At 52.3% G+C, this 23,469-nt stretch overlaps 1 protein-coding gene and 1 pseudogene across 1 annotated transcript in view; both read right to left on the bottom strand.

The window, feature by feature from the left end:
• LOC147106578 (excitatory amino acid transporter 2-like) overlaps positions 1-23,469 on the bottom strand; it is a 354,111-nt gene that overhangs the window by 227,134 nt on the left and 103,508 nt on the right. The window lies entirely within an intron of this gene.
• LOC147106579 (uncharacterized) overlaps positions 22,894-23,469 on the bottom strand; it is a 90,635-nt pseudogene continuing 90,059 nt past the window's right edge.

Here is a 23,469-nt window from a genome sequence, read left to right on the forward strand (position 1 = left end):
CCTGCCCTATCATCAACCCAGCGAGAGGATCGTCGACGAAGAGCCCGTCCAGGGAAGTAGGATACCCGCAGTTACGTTTGAATTACTGGGGTATCTCTGCTTTGGGGCGGTGAAAAACCTAAAACATCAGCAGACAACAGGGCACGGAGCAAGCATTTCAACATCCTAGACTGGTGAGCATCAACTTTCTGGCCCATTACAAGACAAACTAGATAGGTGTAAAGGGTGGGAGTAAAGGGGAATTGCTGAAGTGTAATTTTAGTCATTTTCCCTTGATGTGTCCGTTTCTCCTCCCCCGCTATGTGTAATTGTGTTGCATCCATAGTGATTTCCTCTGTATAGTAATTGTTTCTCTATTTTAATAAACATTGGTTTTCTTTGCACCAAATCACTGGTCTCATTTGTCTATATCGCTACTTGTAAATATGTCCGTTGCTCAGAATTAAAAGGGGCAGCGATTCGAACCTCATGGGGCTGGTGCAGCTCAGACATGTCTGACTGGACAGACACAAACCCCAAACCAAAACCCCCTACACTCTTACCCCTTCGATCCTTTCTCCCCCTTCGATCCTCTCTCTCCCCCTTCGATCCTCTCTCTCCCCTTCGATTTCCTCTACCCCTTCGATCCCCTCTTCCCCTTTGATCCTCTCTCCCCCTTCAATCTTCTCTCCCCCTTCGATCATCTCTCCCATTCGATCCTCTCTCTCCCCTTCGATCCTCACTCTCCCCCTTCGATCCTCTCTCCCATTTCATCCTCTCTCCCCCTTCGATCCTCTCTCCGTCCTTCGATCCCCTCTCTCCCATTCGATCCTCTCCCCTTCGATCCTCACTCTCCCCCTTCGATCCTCTCTCCCATTTCATCCTCTCTCCCCCTTCGATCCTCTCTCACCTTCGATCCTCTCTCCCTCCGTTGATCCTCTCTCTCCCCCTTCGATCCTCTCTCTCCCCTTTGATCCTCTCTCCACCTTCCATCCTATCTGCCCCCTTCGATCCTCACTCCCATTCGATCCTGTCTCCCCATTCGATCCTCTCTCCCCTTCCATCCTTGCTCTCCCCTTCAATCCTCTCTCTCCCACTTCGATCCTGTCTCACATTCAATCCCCTCTCTCCCTTCGATCCTCTCTCCCCTTTGAGACTCTCTGCCCCTATGATCCTGTCTCACCCCCTTCGATCCACTCTCCCCACCTTTGACCCTCCCTTTCGATCTTCTCTCCCCTTCGATCCTCTCTGCCCCTTCGATCCTCTCTCCCCTTTTGAGCTTCTCTCCCCTTCGATCCGCTCTCCCCCCTTCGATCCTCTTTCCCCTTCGATCCTCCCACCCCCTTCGATCTTCTTTCCCCTTTGATCCTCTTTCCCCTTCGATCCTCACACCACCTTCGATCCTCTCACCCCCTTCGATCTTCTCTCCCCTTCGATCCTCTTTCCCCTTCGATCCTCACACCACCTTCGATCCTCTCAACCCCTTCGATACTCTCTCCCTCCTTCGATCCTCTCTCTCCCCTTCGATCCTCTCTCCTCCTTCCATCCTATCTGCCCCCTTCGATCCTCACTCCCATTCGATCCTGTCTCCCCGTTTGATCCTCTCTCCCCTTCCATCCTTGCTCTCCCCCTTCAATCATCTCTCTCCCGCTTCGATCCTCTCTCACATTCGATCCTGTCTCTCCCCCTTCGATCCTCTCTCCCCTTTGAGACTCTCTGACGCTATGATCCTGTCTCACCCTCTTCGATCCACTCTCCCCACCTTCGACCCTCCTTTTCGATCTTCTCGCCCCTTCGATCCTCTCTGCCCCTTCGATTCTCTCTCCCCCTTCGATCTTCTCTCCCCTTCGATCCACTCTCCCCCCTTTGATCCTCTTTCCCCTTCGATCCACTCACCCCCTTCGATATTCTCTCCCCTTCAATCCTCTCACCCCCTTTGATCATCTTTCCCCTTCATCCTCTCACCCCCTTCGATCCTCTCTCACCTTCGATCCTCTGTCTCCCCCTTTGATCCTCTCTCTCGCCCCCTTCCATCCTCTCCCCTTCCATCCTCTCTCTCTCCCACTTTGAATCTCTCTCCCCTTCCATCCTCTCTCTCTCCCCCTTCAATCCTCTCTCTCCCCTTCCATCCTCTCCCTCTCCCCCTTCGATCCTCTCTCCCCATTCGGTCCTCTCACCCCCTTTGATCCTCTCCCCCTTTGATCCTCTCTCTCCCCTTTCGATTCTCTCACCCTCCTTTGATCCCCTCTCCCCCTTCGATCCTCTCTCCCCCTTCGATCCTCTCACCCCCTTTGATCCTCTCCCCCTTTGAACCTCTCTCTCCCCTTTCAATTCTCTCACCCTCCTTTGATCCCCTCTCCCCCTTTGATCCTCTCTCTCTCCCTTCAATCCCCTCTCCCCTTCGATCCTCTCTCGCCCTTCTATCCTCTCTCGCCCTTCCATCCTCTCTCCCCCTTCGATCCCTTCTCCCCCTTCGATTCTCTCTCCCCCTTCGATCCTCCCTCCCCCCTTCGATCCTCTCTCCCCCTTCGATTCTGTCTCCCGCTTTGATCCTCTCTCTCCCCCTTTGATCCTCTGTCCCCCTTCGATCCTCTCCCCCCTTCGAACCTCACTCTCCCCTTCGATCCTCTCTCTCCGCCTTCGATCCTCTCTCTCACCCTTCGATCCTCTCCCTCCTACTTGATCCCCTCTCCCCTTCAATCCTCTCTGTGCTATTCGATGCTCTCTCCCCCCTTCACTCCTCTCTCTCCCCCTTCGATACCCTCTCTCCTATTTGATCCGCTCTCCCCCCTTTGATCCTCTCTCTCCCCCTTCGATCCCCTCTCCACCTACGATCCTCCCTCTCCCCTTTGATCCTATCTCGCCCTTCGATCCCCTCTCCCTCTTCAATCCTCTCTCCCCTTCGATCCTCTCTCCCCCATCGATCCTCTCTCCCCCTTCGATCTTCTCTCCCCCTTCGATTCTCTCTCCCCCTTCGATCCTCCCTCCCCCTTCGATCATCTCTCCCTTTCGAGCCTCTCTCCCCCCTTCGATCCTCTCTCCCCCTTCGATTTTCGCTCCCCCTTCGATTCTCTCTCCCCCTTCGATCTTCTCTCCCCCTTCGATCCTCTCTCCCCCCTTGATCCTCTCTCCCCCCTTTGATCCTGTCTCCCTCTTTTGATCCTCTCTCCCCTTCGATCTCTCCTCTTTGATCTTTCTCCCCCTTCGATCCTCTCTCTCCCTTCGATCCTCTCTCTCCCTTCGATCCTCTCTCCTCCTTCGATCCTCTCTCCGCTTTTGATCCTCTCTCCCCCTTCGATCCTCTCTCCCCCTTCGATCCTCACTCCCCCTTCGATCCTCTCTCTCCCCTTCGACCCTCTCTCCCCCCTTCGATCCTCTGTCCCTCCTTCGATCCTCTCTCCCCTTCAATCCTCCCTCGCCCGCTTCAATCCTCTTTCTGCCCCTTCGATTCTCTCTCACTTAAATCCTCTCAAACCATTTGATCATCTCTCCCCTTTTATTCTTTCTCCAACTTCAATTCTCTCTCTCTACCCTTCGATCCTGTCTCCCACTTTGTTCCTCTCTCCCTCTTGATCTTCTCTCCCCCTTTGAAGCTCTCGCCCCTTCAATGCTTTCTCTCCCCTTCAATCCTCTCTTCTCCCCATCAATCCTCTCTCCCTTCGACCCTCTCTCCCTTTGATCCTCTCTCCCCATCGATCCTCTCCCCCCTTCAATCATCTCTCCCCCTTCAATCCTCTCTCCCCCTTCGATCCTCTCTCCCAACTTTGATTCTCTCTCCCCCTTCGATCATCTCTCCCCTTTCGATCCTCTCTCCCACCTTTGATCCTCTCTCCCCCTTCGATCATCTCTCCCCTTTCGATCCTCTCTCCCCCTTCGATCCTCTCTCTCCCCTTTCGATCCTCTCTCCCCCTTCGATCCTCTCTCTCCCCTTTCGATCCTCTCTCTCCCCTTTCGATCCTCTCTCCCCTTCGATCCTCTCTCCCACCTTTGATCCTCTCTCTCCCTTCGATCATCTCTCCCCCTTCGATCATCTCTCCCCTTTTGATCCTCTCTCCCCCCTTCGATCCTCTCTCCCCCTTCGATCATCTCTCCCCTTTCGGTCCTCTCTCCCCCTTCGATCCTCTCTCTCCCCCTTCGATCCTCTCTCCCCCTTCGATTCTCTCTTCCACCTTCGATCCTCTCTCTTCCCCTTCGATCCTTTCTCCCACCTTCGATCCTCTCTCCCCCTTCGATCCTTTCTCCCACCTTCGATACTCTCTCCCCCTTCGATTCTCTCTCCCCCTTCGATTCTCTCTCCCCCTTCGATCCTTTCTCCCACCTTCGATACTCACTCTGCCCCTTCGATTCTCTCTCTCCCCCTTCGATCCTCTCTCTCCCCCTTTGATTCTCTCTCAAACCTTCTATCCCCTCATCCCCTTCGATCCTGTCTCTCCCCTTCGATCCTATGTCTCCTCTTCGACCCTCTCTGAATCTTCGAATCTCTCTCCATTTTGATCCTCTTGCCCCTTCGATCCTCTCTCCCCCTTCGATCCCCTCTCTCCCCCTTCGATCGTCTCTCTTCCCCTTCGATCCTCTCTCTCCCCCTTCAATCCTCTCTCCCACCTTCGATCCTCTCTCTCCCCCTTCGATCGTCTCTCTTCCCCTTTGATCCTCTCTCTCCACCTTCGATTCTCTCTCTCCCACTTCGCTCCTCTCTCTCCCTTCGATCCTCTCTCCCCCTTCGATCCTCTCTCTCGCCCTTCGATCCACTCTCCACCTTAGACTCTCTCTCTCCCACTTCGATCCCCTCTCTCCCTTTGATCCTCTCTCCCCCTTCGATCCTCTCTCCCCTTCAATCCTCTCTCCCCCTTCGATCCTCTCTCTCCCCCCTTTGATCCTGTCTCTCCGCTTCGACCCTCTCTCTCCCCCTTCGATCCTCTCTCTCCCCCCTTCGATCCTCTCTCTCCCCTTCGATCCCCTCTCCGCCTTCGATCCTCTCTACCCCTTCAATCATCTCTCCGCCCTTCGATCCTCTCTGCCCCTTTGATCCTCTCTCCCTCCTTCTATCCTCTCTGCCATTCAATCCTCTCTCTCCCCTTCGATTCTCTCTCTCCCCTTCGATCACCTCACCCCCTTCGATCCTATGTCTCTCCTTCGATGCTCTCTCCGCCTTCGATCCTCTCTACCCCTTCAATTATCTCTCCCCCTCTTCAATCCTCTCTCCCCACATTCAATCCTCTCTCTCCCCGTTTGATCTTGTCTCCCCCTTTGATCCTCTCTCCACCTTCGATGTTCTCGCTCACCTTTTGATTCTCTCTCCCCTTCGATTCTCTCTCTCCCCCTTTGATTCTCTCTCCCACTTCGATGTTCTCGCTCCCCTTTCGATTCTCTCTCCCCTTAAATCCTCTCTCTCCCCCTTCGACCCTCTCACCCCCTTTGATCCTCTCTCTCCCCTTCAATCCTCTTTCCCCCCTTGATCCACTCTCCCCCTTCGATGTTCTCGCTCCCCTTTCAATTCTCTCTCCCCTTCAATACTCTCTCTCCCCCTTCAATCCTGTCACGCCCTTTGATCCTCTCTTTCCCCTTCAATCCTTCCTCTCCTCTTCGATCCTCTCTCTGCCTTCGATCCTCTTTCCCCCTTCGACCCTCTCTCCCACCTTCGATCCTCTCTCCCCCTTCGATCCTCTCTCCCCCTTCGATCCTCTCTCCCCTTCGATCCTCTCTCCCCCTTCGAACCTCTCTCCCCCTTCGATCCTCTCTCCCCTTCGATCCTCTCTCCGCCTTCGATCCTCTTTCCCCCTTCGATCCTCTCTCCCACCTTCGATCCTCTCTCCCCCTTCGATCCTCTCTCCCCTTCGATCCTCTCTCCCCCATCGATCCTCTCTCCCACCTTCGGTCCTCTCTCCCCCTTCGATCCTCTCTCCCCCTTCAATCCTCTCTCCCACTTTGATCCTCTCTTCCACCTTCGATCCTCTCTCACCCCCTTCGATCCTCTCGCCCACCTTCGATCCTCTCCTTCCCCCTTCGATTCTCTCTCTACCCCTTCGATCCTCCCTCAGCCCCTCGATCCTCTCTCCCCCCTTCGAAACTCTCTGTCCCTTCAATGCCCTTTCCCCTTTCAATTCTCTCTCCCCCTTCAATCCTCTCTCCCCTTCGATCCTCTCACCCCTTCGATCCTCTCTCCTTTGGATGCTCTCTCTCCCCCTTCAATCCTTCGTCCTCCTTCGATCATCTCTCCCCCTTCAATCCTTCTCCCTCCTTCTATCCTCTCTCCCAGTTCATCCACTCTCTCCCCTGCGATCCTCTCTCTCACCCATTCAATTATTTCTCTACCCCTTCGATCCTCCCTCCCCCCTCGATATTCTCTCCCCCCTTCAATCCTCTCTCCCCCTTCAATCCTCTCTCTCCCTTCGATGTCCTCGCTCCCCTTTCGATTCTCTCTCCCACTTCGATTCTCTCCCTCACTTTCGATCCTCTTGCCCTTTCGATCCTCTCACCCCTTTGATCCGCTCTCCACCTTCGATATTCTCTGTCCACTTCGATTCTGTCTCACCCCGTTTGATCCTCTCTCCCCCTTTGATCCACTCTCCCCCACTTCAATCCTCTCTCCTCCTTCGATCTTGTCTCTCCCCCTTCGATCATCACTCCCCCTTCGATCCTCTCTCCCCCTTCGATCCTCTCTCTACCCCTTCGTTCATCTCTCTCCCCCTTCGATCCTCTCACCCCCTTCGATCCTCTCACCCCCTTCGATCCTCTCACCCCTTCAATCCTCTCTCCCTCCTTCTATCCTCTCTGCTATTCGATCCTCTCTCTCCCCTTCGATCCTCTCTCTCCCCTTCGATTCTCTCTCTCCCCTTTGATCCTCTCTCTCCCCTTCGATCCTCACTCTCCCCTTCAATCCTATGTCTCCCCATCAATCCCCTCTCCACCTTTGATTCTCTCTACCCCTTCAATCATCTCTCCCCCCTTCGATCCTCTCTCCCCCTTTGATCCTGTCACCCCTTCAATCATCTCTCCCCCCTTCGATCCTCTCTCCACCTTCAGTCCTCTCTTCCTCTTCAATCATCTCTCCCCCTCTTCAATCCTCTCTCCCCACATTCAATCCTCTCTCTCCCCGTTTGATCTTGTCTCCCCCTTTGATCCTCTCTCCCCCTTCGATGTTCTCACACCCCTTTTCATTCTCTCTCCCCCTCGATCCTCTCTCTCCCCTTCAATCCTCTTTCTCCCCTTTGATCCACTCTCCCCCTTCGATGTTCTCGCTCCCCTTTCAATTCTCTCTCCCCCTTCGATCCTCTCTCTCCCCCTTCGATCCTCTCATGCCCTTTGATCCTCTCTCTCCCTTTCAATCCTCCCTCTCCCCTTCGATCCTCTCTCCGCTTTCGATCCTTTCTCTCACCTTCGATCCTCTCTCCCCCTTTGATCCTCTCTCCCCCTTCGATCCTCTCTCCCCCTTCGATCCTCTCTCCCCTTCAATCCTCTCTCCCCCTTCGATCCTCTCACCCCCTTCGATCCTCTCTCCCACCTTCGATCCTCTCTCCCCTGTAATGATCAATAACGTGTCATTCTGGAGTGGTACACTAGATGGAGCCGTAGAGCTGTATAGAGCTGTATATTTAGTTGTATGTGTTTAAGACTACACTACCCATGATGCACTAGGGTACCCAGAAGGCAGTAGTCAAGATGGCTGCCTGCACACAGGTGCACACATGCTGAATCTCTACAGATGCTGTACCTAGAGAACGTGTACTGAATAAATGACTAGCTAGAAGCTAGCTGTGTTCACAATAAGAATGTCTAGTTATTAATGAACATAACGTGGTACCAGGATTGGTGAAGATCTGCTGAAAATTGAGAAAAGCGTCATGGAGAATGTGAGGCCTCCGGAGTTTTTGAATCTCATGGGAAATGTCGACAACAATTGGCGGACTTTCAAACAACAATTCGAACTCTACATTGCTGCCATCGGGTTCAGTACGAATCCAGATGCAAGGAAAATAGCGTTGCTGCTCATGGTTGCAGGCCCACGGGCGATAGAGGTATTTAATACATTTGTATTTAATCCAGAGGAGAACAGAGAAAACCTATGAAAGATAGGTGTTCTGTTCAAGGACACAGCAGCAAAATGAGACTTTTGATAGCTCTGTGACCGATCTGAAACTGAAAGCACAGACATGTAATTTCTTTGAGCTGAAAGCATCCATGATTCATGACCAGATTGTGTTTGATATTCATGATAAAAAAGTCAGGGAACGTCTGTTGAGAGAAACCGAATTAACATTGGAAAATGCTGTGAATATATGCCAAGCCAGTGAGCAAGCTCGACAGCACGCGATGACTTTCAGTGAAATCAATAATGATGCGACTGTAGTAAGTGCTGCTGTCGGTGCTGTGTTCTACAAGGGGAAGCAACGTGGGCAAAACAGAAATGAAAAGCAATCGGAGGAAGGAATTTTTAATTGTAAACGCTGTGGTTACAAACACCAGTTAAAACAATGCCCAGCGTTTGGAAAAATGTGCACAAAATGTCATGGAAAGAATCACTTTGCCAAACAATGCTTTTCAAAAGTAAAAACAAAGAAAGGGCAACAAGTCCGAGTTAATGTGATTGAGGACACTGATTTAAGTGAGACTTTTTTTGTCAGAATGGTGTCATGTGACAATATAGAAAAGGATACAGAAAATGTGCAGCCCTCAGGAATAAACAATGCTGAACATAACGTCAATGCAGTAAAAGAGGACAAATGGATGATCCCACTGCAGGTAAATGGAGCATTAGTTACATTGAAACTAGACACTGGGGCAAAAGCAAACTTAATCAGTATGAGTGACATTAAAAACATGAAAGAAAAGCCCAAAATACAGAAAAAGTCAGTACTACTGAAGAACTATAATGGACAGAAAATAGATAGCTTAGGTGTATGCAGACTTAAAGTGACAGTCAAAGACAAAGTGCATCATCTCATGTTTTCTGTTGTGGCTGAAGGACTTGATTCACTACTGGGTGACAAAGCTAGTGAAGACTTAGAACTGGTCAAGAGAGTCTACCGTATAAACTGTGCCATAAGCAGACCAGATGACTCGGTGGATTCTGTAGTGAGTAATTTCCAGGATGTGTTCAAAGGATTTGGAGTTCTACCATTCACTTACATGATCCAGCTAAAGGAGGATGCTCAGCCAGTGGTACATGCTCCATGAAGAGTTCCAGCACCCCTGTGTGATCGGCTCAAGAATGAACTGGACAGAATGACCACACTAGGTGTCATCAGGAAAGTTGAAGAGCCAACAGACTGGGTTAACTCCATGGTATGTGTAAAGAAAAAGAACAATGATCTAAGAATATGCATGGATCCAAAGGACTTAAATGCAAATGTAAAACGTTAACACTACCAGATTCCCAAGCGAGAAGAAATCACCAGTGAAATATCAGGTGCCAGCTACTTTACAAAGCTCGATGCCTCACAAGGATTTTGGCAACTAAAACTGGATGAAGAGAGCACCAAATACTGTACCTTCAACACACCATTTGGCAGGTATTGTTTCCTCAGAATGCCTTTCGGGATAATATCTGCATCTGAAATCTTTCATAGAGCGATGGAACATATAATTGAATGTCTGGAAGGAGTTCGGGTCTATGTTGATGACATCATCATCTGGGGCTCCACACTGAAAGAACACAATGAGAGACTGACTAAAGTGCTACAGAGCATACGCCGGAATGGACTGAAGCTCAACAAAGCCAAGTGTCAGTTTGGCATCCAGGAAGTTACTTTCCTAGGAGATAATCTATCTGGTAAAGGAATAGAGCCAGATATGGAAAAAGTAAACGCCATACTCAACATGCCCCGACCCACTGATAAAAAAGGAGTGCTACGCATCATGGGGATGATAAACTTCATTGGAAAGTTCATTCCTAACTTGTCAGCCAAGACAACTTGCCTGCGAGACCTGCTACATAAAACAAATGAGTTCGCATGGACAGAAAAACATGAACAAGAGTGGATGAACCTCAAAACAGTGCTGACAGCCACACCTGTACTCACTTTCTTTGACCCGACAAAGAGAATCAAAGTGTCAACAGATGCATCAAAGGATGGCCTAGGCGCAGTCTTGCTACAAGCAGAGGGTGAAGATTGGAAGCCTGTTGCCTATGCCTCCAGGTCTATGACTGATACTGAGTGTCGATACGCCCAGATTGAAAAGGAATGTCTAGGCTTGGTAGTTGGATTAGAAAAGTTTCATGGCTACAGATATGGACTTCCCACCTTCACAGTTGAAACAGACCACAGCCCACTGGTTGCCATCATAAAAAAAAATCTGAATGAGATGTCTCCAAGGATTCAACGACTCATGATGAAGCTGCAAAGATATGACTTTGAACTGATCTACACACCAGGCAAATACATAGTGTTAGCAGATGCACTATCCCGAGCACCCACAATGAGTCATGTGAGCTCTACTGAAGAAGACGTGGATGTTCATGTGAGTATGGTCACTGCTGCGCTGCCCGCGTCAGACACAAAATCAAAGCAAATAGCAGAAGAAACAGTAAATGATACAGTATTACAAACAGTAATAGAGAACATTCATCATGGTTGGCCAAAAGGTTCCTGTCCAAAATATTTTCACATAAGGTCAGAATTGAGTGTCGCAAGTGGACTATTACTAAAACAGAACAGAATAGTCATTCCACAGGCTCTACGTCAAGACATGCTCAAAAGGATTCATGAGGGACACCTCGGAATTGAAAAATGCAAAAGGAGAGCAAGTGACACTGTTTATTGGCCTGGCATAAATAAGGACATTGAGAACATGATAGGCAAATGTGAGACATGTCAGAAACACCAAAACAAACAAACAAACAAAGGAACCAATGATAGTAGCTGACTTACCAACAGCACCATGGCAAAAGGTTGGTATGGACCTCTTTCATTTAAATGGTAAAGAATATCTAATAGTGATTGACTACTCTTCTAACTATCCTGAGATGGCGCTGCTCTCAAGCACATCAGCAAGCAGTGTCATAATGCATGTGAAATCCATCTTCGCCAGACATGGAATTCCCAGGATTGCCGTTAGCGACAATGGTCCGTGCTTCAACTGCAAGGAGTGGCAACAGTTTGCAGCACAGTATGACGTTCAGCACATCACATCCAGCCCTTTGTATGCTCAGTCAAATGGTAAGGCAGAGAAAGGTGTTCAAGTTCTCAAGCAGCTACTGAAGAAAGCAACAGAAAGCAAGTCTGATCCTTATCTCGCCCTGCTGAGCTACCGAGCCTCACCTTTAGACTCTGGTTCTTCACCTGCTGAACTACTAATGGGTCGCAAGTTGTGCACCACGCTACCCTGCTGTGCAAACGAACAGCAAACTAAGGAACTGAGACAGAGACTTCAACTGTTAAAGCTGAAACACAAATCATACTATGACAAGTCATCCAAAACTCTAAAACCATTGACAAGGGATGATGTTGTCAGGATTGAGGATCCAGATGCATGGAACAGGAAAGCTACAGTTCTTGAGGAAGTACGACCAAGGTCATACACTGTTAGAACTGAGGAAGGACAGCTTCTCAGGAGGAACCGCCGTTCCCTCCTGAAAACACAAGAAACTATCCAAGAGCAGATTGATGACAATGCCGCAACTGAATCTTGTCATTCACCACCAGAACAATCTCATGAAAACACATCAGATTTACCCGTGTTGAGAAGACCCACACGTGTAGTAAAAAAGCCTGATAGACTTAATCTTTGAGTACAAAGAAAAACTATATTGAAAATGTATTGACTGTTGTGAAAATGTTTATGTTTATAGAGCACTAACAAGAGTGTTACTGATATCATCTTTACCGTTTTTCTTGAAAGTGGATTGATATTGATTTTTTAACCTCAAAGAAAGGGGGATATAATGATCAATAACATGTCATTCTGGAGTGGTACACTAGATGGAGCCATAGAGCTGTATAGAGCTGTATATTTAGTTGTATGTGTTTAAGACTACACTACCCACGATGCACTAGGCTACCCAGAAGGCAGTAGTCAAGATGGCTGCCTGCACAAAGAAGCACACATGCTGAATCTCTACAGATGCTGTACCGAGAGAATGGGTACTGAATAAATGACTAGATAGAAGCTAGCTGTGTTCATAATAAGAATGTCTAGTTATTAATGAACATAACATCCCCCTACGATCCTCTCTCCCACCTTTAATCCTCTTTCCCCCTTCGATCATCTCTCCCCCTTCGATCCTCTCTTCCCCTTCGATCCTCTCTCTCCCCCTTCGATCCTCCCTCCCCCTTCGATCCTCTCTTCCACCTTCGATCCTCTCTCTTCCCCTTTGTTCCTTTCTCCCACCTTTGATACTCTCTCCCCCTTCGATTCTCTCTCCCCTTCAATTCTCTCTCTGCCCCTTCGATCCTCTCTCTCCCCTTCGATCCTCTCCTTCCCCCTTCGATTCTCTCTCTCCCCCTTCGATCCTCTCTCTCCCCCTTCGATTCTCTCTCAAACCTTCTATCCACTCATCCCCTTCGATCCTGTCTCTCCCCTTCGATCCTGTGTCACCCCTTCGACCCTCTCTGCCTCTTCGAATCTCTCTCCATTTTGATCCTCTTGCCCCTTCGATCCTCTCACCCCCTTCGATCCTCTCTCTCCCTCTTCGATCCTTTCCCCCTTTTGATCCACCGACCACCTTCGATCCTCTCTCCCCTTTGATCCTCTCTCCCCCTTTGATCCTCTTTCCACCCTTCAAACCTCTCTCTCCCTTCGATCCTCTCTCCCCTTCGATCCTCTCTCTCCCCCTTCGATTCTCTCTCTCCCCCTTCGATCCTCTCTCTCCCTTCGATCCACTCTCCCCCTTCGATCCTCTCTCCCCTTCAATCCTCTCTCCCCCTTCGATCCTCTCTCTCCCCTTCGATCCTCCCTCAGCCTCTTGATCCTCTCACCCCACTTCGAAACTCTCTGTCCCTTCGATGCCCTCTCCCCTTTCAATTCTCTCTCCCCCTTCAATCCTCTCTCCCCTTCGATCCTCTCTCCCCTTCGATCCTCTCTCTCCCCCTTCAATTCTCTCCCTCCTTTGGATGCTCTCTCTCCCACTTCGACCCTCTCCCTCTCCTTCAATCCTCTCACCCTTTTGATCCTCTCGCCCCTTTGATCCGCTCACCACCTTCGATATTCTCTCTCCCCTTCGATTCTCTCTCTCCCCGTTCGATCCTCTCTCCCCCTTTGATCCACTCTCCCCCACTTCAATCCTCTCTCCCCCTTCGATCTTGACTCTCCCCCTTCGATCCACTCTCCCCCTTCGATCCTCTCTCTCCCCTTCGATCCTCTCTCTCCCCCTTCGATCCTCTCACCCCCTTCGATCCTTTCTCCCACCTTCGATACTCTCTCCCCCTTCGATTCTCTCTCCCCCTTCGATTCTCTCTCTGCCCCTTCGATTCTCTCTCTCCCCTTCGATCCACTCCTTCTCCCTTCAATTCTCTCTCTCCCCCTTCGATCCTCTCTCTCCCCCATCGATTCTTTCTCAAACCTTCTATCCCCTCATCACCTTCGATCCTGTCTCTCCCCTTCGATCCTGTGTCTCCCCTTCGATCCTCTCAGCCCCTTCGATGCTCTCTCTACCCCTTTGATCCTCTCTCTCCCCCTTCGATCCTCTCTCTCCCCCTTCGATCCTTCGATCCTCTCTCTCCCCCTTCGATCCTTTCCTCCCCTTTGATCCTCCCACCACCTTCGAGCCTCTCTCCCCTTTGATCCTCTCTCCCCCTTCCATCCTCTCTCCCCCTTCGACCCTCTCTCTCCCTTTGATCCTCTCTCTCCCCTTCGATCCTCTCTCTCCCCCTTCAATTCTCTCTCTCCCCCTTCGATCCTCTCTCTCCCTTCGATCCTCTCTCCCCCTTCGACCCTCTCTCCCCTTCAATCCTCTCTCCCCCTTTGAACCTCTCTCTCCCCCTTCGATCCTCTCTCCCCCTTCGATCCTCTCTCCCCCTTTGATCCTCTCTCCCTTTCGATCCCCTCTCCCCCTTCGATCCTCTCTTGCCCCTTCGATCCTCCCTCAGCCCCTCGATCCTCTCTCCCCCCTTCGAAACTCTCTGTCCCTTCGATGCCCTCTCCCCTTTCAATTCTCTCCCCCCCTTCAATCCTCTCTCCCCTTCGATCCTCTCTCCCCTTTGATCCTCTCTCTCCTTTGGATGCTCTCTCTCCCCCTTCGACCTTTTGTCCTCCTTCGATCATCTCTCCCCCTTCAATCCTTCACCCTCCTTCTATCCTCTCTCCCATTTGATCCTCTCTCTCCCCTGCGATCCTCTCTCTCACCCATTCAATCCTTTCTCTACCCATTCAATCCTCCCTCCCCCCTCGGTATTCCCCCCCTTCAATCCTCTCTCCCCCTTCAATCCTCTCTCTCCCATCGATGTCCTCGCTCCCCTTTCGATTCTCTCTCCCACTTCAATCCTCTCTCTCCCTTTCGATCCTCTCGCCCCTTTGATCCGCACTCCACCGTCGATACACTTTCTCCCCTTCGATTCTCTCTCTCCCCGTTCGATCCTCTCTCCCTCTTTGATCCACTCTCCCCCACTTCAATCCTCTCTCCCCCTTCGACCTTGTCTCTCCCCCTACGATCCTCTCTCCCCCTTCGATCCTCACTTCCCCTTCGATCCTCTCTCCCCCTTCGATCCTCACTCTCCCCTTCGATCCCCTCTCCGCCTTCGATCCTCTCTACCCTTCAATCATCTCCCCCCCTTCGATCCTCTCTCCCCCTTCGGTTCTCTCTCTTCCCCATCGATCCTCACTCCCCCTTCGATCCTCTCTCCCCCCTTCAATCCTTTCTCCCCTTCAATCCTCTCTCCCTCCTCCTATTCTCCCTGCCATTCGATCCTCTCTTTCCCCCTTCGATCCTCACTCTCCCCTTCGATCCCCTTTCCGCCTTCGATCCTCTTTACACCTTCAATCATCTCTCACCCCCTTTGATCCTCTCACCACCTTCGAACCTCTCTCCCCCTTCGGTCCTCTCACCCCCTTCAATCCTCTCTCCCTCCTTCTATCCTCTCTGCCATTCAATCCTCTCTCTCCCCTTCGATTCTCTCTATCCCCTTCGATTACATCACCCCCTTCGATCCTATGTCTCCCCTTCGATGCTCTCTCCGCCTTTGATCCTCTCTACCTCTTCAATCATCTCTCCCCCTCTTCAATCCTCTCTCTCCCCATTTGATCTTGTCTCCCCCTTTGATCCTCTCTCCCCCTTCGATGTTCTCGCTCCCCTTTCGACTCTCTCTCCTCTTCGATCCTCTCTCTCCCCTTCGGTCCTCTCTCTCCCTTCGATCCTCTCTCTCCCCCTTTGATCCTCTCTCTCCCCCTTCGATGTTCTTGCTCCCCTTTCGATTCTCTCTCCCCTTCAATCCTCTCTCTCCCCCTTCGATCTTCTCACCCCCTTTGATCCTCTCTCTCCCCTTCAATCCTCTCTCCTCTTTCAATCCTTTCTCTCCCTTCGATGTCCTCGCTCCCCTTTCGATTCTCTCTCCCACTTCGATTCTCTCCCTCCCCTTCGATCCTCTCGCCCTTTCGGTCCTCTCACCCCTTTGATCCGCTCTCCCCTTCGATCATCACTCCCCCTTCGATCCGCTCTCCCCCTTTGATCCCCTCTCCCCTTCGATCCTCTCTCGCCCTTTGATCCTCTCTCTCCCATTTGATCCTCTCTCTCCCCTTTGATCCTCTCTCTCCCCTTTGATCCTCTCTCTCCCCTTCGATCCTCACTCTCCCCTTCGATCCTCACTCTCCCCCTTTGATCCTCTCTCTCCCCCTTCGATGTTCTTGCTCCCCTTTCGATTCTCTCTCCCCTTCAATCCTCTCTCTCCCCCTTCGATCTTCTCACCCCCTTTGATCCTCTCTCTCCCCTTCAATCCTCTCTCCTCTTTCAATCCTTTCTCTCCCTTCGATGTCCTCGCTCCCCTTTCGATTCTCTCTCCCACTTCGATTCTCTCCCTCCCCTTCGATCCTCTCGCCCTTTCGGTCCTCTCACCCCTTTGATCCGCTCTCCCCTTCGATCATCACTCCCCCTTCGATCCGCTCTCCCCCTTTGATCCCCTCTCCCCTTCGATCCTCTCTCGCCCTTTGATCCTCTCTCTCCCATTTGATCCTCTCTCTCCCCTTTGATCCTCTCTCTCCCCTTTGATCCTCTCTCTCCCCTTCGATCCTCACTCTCCCCTTCGATCCTCACTCTCCCCTTCGATCCCCTCTCCGCCTTCGATCCTCACTACCCCTTCAATCATCTCTCCCCCCTTCGATCCTCTCTCCCCATTCGATTCTCTCTTCCCCATCGATCCTCTCTCCCCCTTCGATCCTCTCTCCCCCCTTCAATCCTCTCTCCCCTTCAATCCTCTCTCCCTACTCCTATTCTCCCTGCCATTCGAGCCTCTCTTTCCCCCTTCGATCCTCACTCTCCCCTTCGATCCCCTCTCCGCCTTCGATCCTCTTTACACCTTCAATCATCTCTCACCACCTTCGATCCTCTCACCCCTTCAATCCGCTCTCCCTCCTTCTATCCTCTCTGCCATTCAATCCTCTGTCTCCCCTTCGATTCTCTCTCTCCCCTTCGATTACCTCGCCCCCTTCGATCCTATGTCTCCCCTTCGATGCTCTCTCCGCCTTCGATCCTCTCTACCTCTTCAATCATCTCCCCCCCTCTTCAGTCCTCTCTCTCCCCATTTGATCTTGTCTCCCCCTTTGATCCTCCCTCCCCCTTCGATGTTCTCGCTCCCCTTTCGAATCTCTCTCCCCATCGATCCTCTCTCTCCCCTTCGATCTTCTCACCCCCTTTGATCCTCTCTCTCCCCTTCAATCCTCTGTCCCCCTTCAATCCTCTCCCTCCCTTCGATGTCCTCGCTCCCCTTTCGATTTTCTCTCCCACTTCGATTCTCTCCCTCCCCTTCGATCCTCTCGCCATTTCGATCCTCTCACCCCTTTGATTCGCTCTCCCCCTTTGATCATCACTCCCCCTTTGATCCTCTCTCCCCCTTTGATCCTCTCTCTCCCCCTTCGAGCATCACTCCCCCGTCGATCCTCTCTCTCTCACTTCGATCCTCTCTCTGCCCCTTCGATCCTCTCACCCCCTTCGGTCCTCTCACCCCCTTCAATCCTCTCTCCCTCCTTCTATCCTCTCTGCTATTTGATCCTCTCTCTCCCCTTCAATCCTTTCTCTCCCCTTCGATTCTCTATCTCCCCTTTGATCCTCTCTCTCCCCTTCGATCCTCTCACCCCCTTTGATCCACTCACCCCCTTCTATCCTCTCTCCCTCCTTCTATCCTCTCTGTCATTCAATCCTCTCTCTCCCCTTCGATTCTCTCTCTCCCCTTCGATCACCTCGCCCCCTTCGATCCTATGTCTGCCCTTCGATGCTCTCTCCGCCTTCGATCCTCTCTACCTCTTCAATCATCTCTCCCCCTCTTCAATCCTCTCTCTCCCCATTTGATCTTGTCTCCCCCTTTGATCCTCTCTCCCCCTTCGATGTTCTCGCTCCCCTTTCGATTGTCTCTCCCCTTCGATCCTCTCTCTCCCCTTCGATCCTCTCTCGCCACCTTTGATCCTCTCTCTCCCCCCTCGATGTTCTTGATCCCCTTTCGATTCTCTCTCCACTTCAATCCTCTCTCTCCCCCTTCGATCTTCTCACCCCCTTTGATCCACTCTCTCCCCTTCAATCCTCTTTCTCCCTTCAATCCTCTCTCTCCCTTCGATGTCCTCGCTCCCCTTTCGATCCTCTCAACCCTTTGATCCGCTCTCCCCCTTTGTTCATCACTCCCCCTTCGATCCTCTCTCTCCCTTCGATCCTCTCTCTCCCCTTCGATCCTCCCTCTCCCCCTTCGATTCTCTCTCTCCCCTTCGATCCTCTCTCTCCCTTCAATCCTCTCTCCCCGTTCGATCCTCTTTCCCCTTCAATCTTTTCTCCCCCTTTGATCCTCTCTCTCCCCTTCGATCCTCTCCCCCTTTGATCCTCTCTCCCCTTCGATCCTCTCTCTCCATTCGATCTTCTCTCCCCCTTTGATCCTCTCTCCCCTTCAATCCTCTCTCCCCCTTTGATCCTCTCTCTCCCCCCTTCGATCCTCTCTCTCCCCTTCGATCCTCACCCCCTTTGATCCTCTCCCCCTTCGATCCTCTCTCCCCCCTTCGATCCTCTCTCTCCCCTCGATCCTCTCCCCCTTTGATCCTCTCTCCCCCTTTGATCCTCTCTCTCCCCTTCGATCCTCCCTCAGCCCCTCGATCCTCTCTCCCCCCTTCGAAACTCTCTGTCTTTTCGATGCCCTCTCCCCTTTCAATACTCTCCCCCCCTTCAATCCTCTCTCCCCTTCGATCCTCTCTCCCCATCGATCCTCTCTCTCCTTTGGATGCTCTCTCTCCCCCTTCGATCCTTTGTCCTCCTTCGATCATCTCTACCCCTTCAATCCTTCTCCCTCCTTCTATCCTCTCTCCCATTTAACCTCTCTCTCCCCTGCGATCCTCTCTCTCACCCATTCAATCATTTCTCTACCCCTTCGATCCTCCCTCCCAACCCCGATATTCTCTCCCCCTTTCAATCCTCTCTCCCCCTTCAATCCTCTCTCTCCCATCGATGTCCTCGCTCCCCTTTCGATTCTCTCTCCAACTTCAATCGTCTCCCTCCCCTTCGATCCTCTCGTCCTTTCGATCCTCTCGCCCCTTTGATCCGCACTCCACCATCGATACACTCTCACTCCCCTTTGATTCTCTCTCTCCCCGTTTGATCCTCTCTCCCTCTTTGATCTACTCTCCATCACTTCAATCCTCTCTCCACCTTCGATCTTGTCTCTCCCCCTTAGATCCTCTCTCCCCCTTCGATCCTCTCTTCCCCTACGATCCTCTCTCCCCTTCGATCCTCTCTCCCTCTTCGATCCTCTCTCTCCACCTTCGATCCTCTCTCTCCCCTTCGATCCTCTCTCTCCCCCTTCAATCCTCTCTCTCCCCCTTCGATCCTCTCTCCCCTTCGATCCTCTCTCTCCCCCTTCGATCCTCTCACCTCCTTCGATCCTCTCACCCCCTTCAATCCTCTTTCCCTCCTTCTATCCTCTCTGCTATTCAATCCTCTCTCTCCGCCTTCGATCCTCTCTACCCCTTCAATCATCTCTCCCCCCTTCGAACCACTCTCCCCCTTCGATCCTCTCTCCCCCTTTGATCCTCTCTCCCCTTCAATCCTCTCTCCCCCTTCGATCCTCTCTCCCCCTTCGATCCTCTCACCCCCTTCATTCCTCTTTCCCTCCTTCTATCCTCTCTGCTATTCAATCCTCTCTCTCCCCTTAGATCCTCTCTCTCCCCTTCGATCCTCACTCTCCCCTTCGATCCTCACTCTCTCCTTCGATCCCCTCTCCGCCTTCGATCCTCTCTACCCCTTCAATCATCTCTCCCCCCTTCGAACCTCTCTCCCCCTTTGATCCTCTCTCCCCCTTTGATCCTCTCTCCCCTGCAATCCTCTCTCTCCCCTTTGATCCTCTCTCTCCCCTTCGATCCTCTCACCCCCTTCAATCCTCTCTCCCTCCTTCTATCCTCTCTGCCATTCAATCCTCTCTCTCCCCTTCAATTCTCTCTCTCCCCTTCGATTACCTCGCCCCCGTCGATCCTATGTCTCCCCTTCGATGCTCTCTCTGACTTTGATCCTCTCTACCTCTTCAATCATCTCTCCCCCTCTTCAATCCTCTCTCTCCCCTTTTGATCTTGTCTTCCCCTTTGATCCTCTCTCCCCCTTCGATGTTCTCGCTCCACTTTCGACTCTCTCTCCCCTTCAATCCTCTCTCCCCCCTTCGATCCTCTCTCTCCCCCTTTGATCCTCTCTCTCCCCCATCGATGTTCTTGCTCCCCTTTTGATTCTCTCTCCCCTTCAATCCTCTCTCTCCCACTTCGATTCTCTCCCTCCCCCGTCGATCCTCTCGCCCTTTCGATCATCTCACCCCTTTGATCCGCTCTCCCCCTTCGATCCTCTCTCCCCCTTCGATCCTCTCTCCCCCTTTGATCCTCTCTCTCCCCCTTCGATCATCACTCCCCCTTCGATCCTCTCTCTCCCACTTCGATCCTCTCTCTCCGCTTCAGTCCTCTCTCTCCCCTTCGATTCACTCTCTCCCCTTTGATCCTCTCTCTCCCCTTCGATCCTCACTTGCACCTTCGATCCTATGTCTCCCCTTCAATCCCCTCTCCCCGTTCAATCCTTTCTCCCCCTTTGATCCACTCTCCCCCACTTCAATCCTTTCTCCCCCTTCGATCTTGTCTCTCCCCCTTTGATCCTCTCTCCCCCTTCGATCCTCTCACCCCCTTCAATCCTCTCTCCCTCCTTCTATCCTCTCTGCTATTTGATCCTCCCTCTCCCCTTCAGTCCTCTCTCTCCCCTTCGATTCACTCTCTCCCCTTTGATCCTCTCTCTCCCCTTCGATCCTCGCTCGCACCTTCGATCCTATGTTTCCCCTTCGATCCCCTCTCCCCGTTCAATCCTCTCTCCCCCTTTGATCCACACTCCCCCACTTCAATCCTTTCTCCCCCTTCGATCTTGTCTCTCCCCCTTCGATCCTCTCTCCCCCTTCGATCCTCTCTCCCCCTTCGATCCTCTCTCATCCCCTTCGATCCTCTCTCTCCTCCTTCGATCCTCTCACCACCTTCGATCCCCTCACCACCTTCGATCCTCTCACCCCCTTCAATCCTCTCTCCCTCCTTCTATCCTCTCTGCTATTCGATCCTCTCTCTCCCCCTTCAGTCCTCTCTCTCCCCTTCGATTCACTCTCTCCCCTTTGATCCTCTCTCTCCCCTTCGATCCTCACTCGCACCTTCGATCCCATGTCCCCCTTCGATCCCCTCTCCCCATTCAATCCTCTCTCCCCCTTTGATCCACTCTCCCCCACTTCAATCCTTTCTCCCCCTTCGATCCTCTCTCCCCCTTCGATCCTCTCTCTCCCCTTCGATTCTCTCTCTCCCCTTTGATCCTCTCTCTCCCCTTCGATCCTCACTCTCCCCTTCGATCCTTTCTCTCCCCCTTCGATCCTCTCTCCCCCTTCGATCCTCTCTCTCCCCTTCGATCCTCTCTCTCCCCCTTCGATCCTTTCCCCCCTTTTGATCCTCCCAGCACCTTCGATCCTCTCTCCCCTTCGATCCTCTCTTCCCCTTCGATCCTCTCTCCCCCTTCGATCCTCTCTCTCCCCTTCGATCCTTCGATCCTCTCTCTCCCCCTTCAATCCTTTCCCCCCCTTTGATCCTCCCACCACCTTCGATCCTCTCTCCCCTTCGATCCTCTCTCCCCTTTTGGTCCTCTCTCCCCCTTCGATCCTCTCTCCCCCGTCGATGCTCTCTCTCCCTTCAATCCTCTCTCTCCCTTCGATCCTCACTCCCCCTTCGATACTCTCTCCCCCTTCAATCCTCTCTCCCCTTCAATCCTTTCTCCCTCCTCCTATTCTCCCTGCCATTCGATCCTCTCTTTCCCCCTTCTATCCTCACTCTCCCCTTCGATCCCCTCTCCGCCTTCGATCCTCTTTACACCTTCAATCATCTCTGACCCCCTTCGATCCTCTCACCCCCTTCAATCCTCTCTCCCTCCTTCTATCCTCTCTGCCATTCAATCCTCTCTCTCCCCTTCGATTCTCTCTCTCCCCTTCGATTACCTTGCCCCCTTCGATCCTATGTCTCCCCTTCGATGCTCTCTCTGCCTTCAATCCTCTCTACCTCTTCAATCATCTCTCCCCTCTTCAATCCTCTCTCTCCCCATTTGATCTTGTCTCCCCCTTTGATCCTCTCTCCCCCTTCGATGTCCTCGCTCCCCTTTCGATTCTCTCTCCCACTTCGATTCTCTCCCTCCCCTTCGATCCTCTCGCCCTTTCGATCCTCTCACCCCTTTGATCGGCTCTCCCCCTTCGATCATCACTCCCCCTTCAATCCTCTCACCCCTTTGATCCGCTCTCCCCCTTCGATCATCGCTCCCCCTTCGATCCTCTCTCCCCTTTAATCCTCTCTCTCCCCCTTCGATCATCACTCCCCCTTTGATCCTCTCAACCCCTTCGATCCTCTCACCCCCTTCAATCCTCTCTCCCTCCTTCTATCCTCTCTCCTATTCGATCCTCTCTCTCCCCTTCAATCCTCTCTCTCCCCTTCGATTCTCTCTCTCCCGTTTGATCCTCCCTCTACCCCTTCAATCTTTTCACCCACTTCAAAACTCGATCTCCACCTTCAATCCTCTATCACTTCTTGGATCGCCTCTCCCCTTTGACCTTCTCTCCGCTTCAATCCTTTCTACCCCTTCAATCCTCTCTCTCCCCTTCGATCCTCTCTCCCCTTCGATCCTCTCTCCCCTTCGATCCTCTCTCTCACCCTCGATCCTCTCTCTCCCCCTCGATCCTCCCTCTCCCCCTCCCTTCGATCCTCTCTCCTCCTTTGATCCTCTCCCCCTTTGATCCTCGCTGCCCCCTTCGATGCTCACTCTCCCCCCTTCGATTTTCTCTCTTCCTCTTCGATTCTCTCTTCCCCTTCGATCCTCTCTCCACTTCGATCCTCTCTCCCCCCTTCGATTCTCTCGCCCCCTTCGATTCTCACTCCCCTTTAATCCTCTCACCATTTTGATTCTCTCTTCTCCTTCGATCCTCTCTCCCTCTTTCAATCCGCTGGCCCATTCGATCCTCTCTCCCCTTCGATACTCTCTCACCCCTTTGATTCTCTCTCCCCCCTTCGATTCTCTCTCCCCCTTCGTTTCTCTCTCCCCCTTCGATCCTCTCTCCACTTCGATCCTCTCTCCCCCTTCATTTCTCTCTCCCCCTTCGATCCTCTCTCCCCCTTCGTTTCTCTCTCCCCCTTCGATCCTCTCTCCCCCTTCGATTCTCTCTCCCTCCTTTGATCCTCTCTCCCCTTCGAGCCTCTCTCTCCACCTTCGAGTCTCACTCCCCTTTAACCCTCTCACCATTTCGATTCTCTCGTCCCCTTCGATCCTCTCTCCCTCCTTCGATCCGCTGGCCCATTCGATCCTCTCTCCCCTTCGATACTCTCTCACCCCTTTGATTCTCTCTCCCTCCTTCGATCCTCTCTCCTCCTTCGATCCTCTCTCTCACCTTTCAATCCTTTCTGCCCTTCGATTCTCCCCCCCGATCCTCGCTGCCCCCTTCGATCCTCTCACCACTTCGATTCTCTCTCCCCCTTCAATCCTCTCTCCCCTTCGATCCTCCCTCTCCCCCCTTCGATTCCCTCTCCCTCCTTTGATCCTCACTCCCCCTTTTATCCTCTCACCATTTCGATTCTCTCTCGCCCTTCGGTCCCCTCTCCCTCCTTCAATCCTCCCACCCCCTTCGATCCTCTCTCTCCCCCTTCGATCCTCTCCCCCATTCGATCCTCTCTCTCTCCCCACTTGATTCTCTCTCCCTCCTTCAATCCTATCTCCCACTTCCATCCTCTCTCCTTCTTTGTTCCTCTCTCCCTCCTTCGATCCTCTCTCCTCCTTTAATCCTCTCTCCCCTTCAATCCTCTCTCTCCTGCTTCGATGCTCTCTCTCCCCCCTTCGATTCT

The sequence above is a fragment of the Somniosus microcephalus genome, chromosome 15 (assembly GCF_052327205.1).
Source record: "Somniosus microcephalus isolate GS21.2 chromosome 15, FLI_Smic_1.0, whole genome shotgun sequence".
Taxonomy (NCBI): domain Eukaryota; kingdom Metazoa; phylum Chordata; class Chondrichthyes; order Squaliformes; family Somniosidae; genus Somniosus; species Somniosus microcephalus.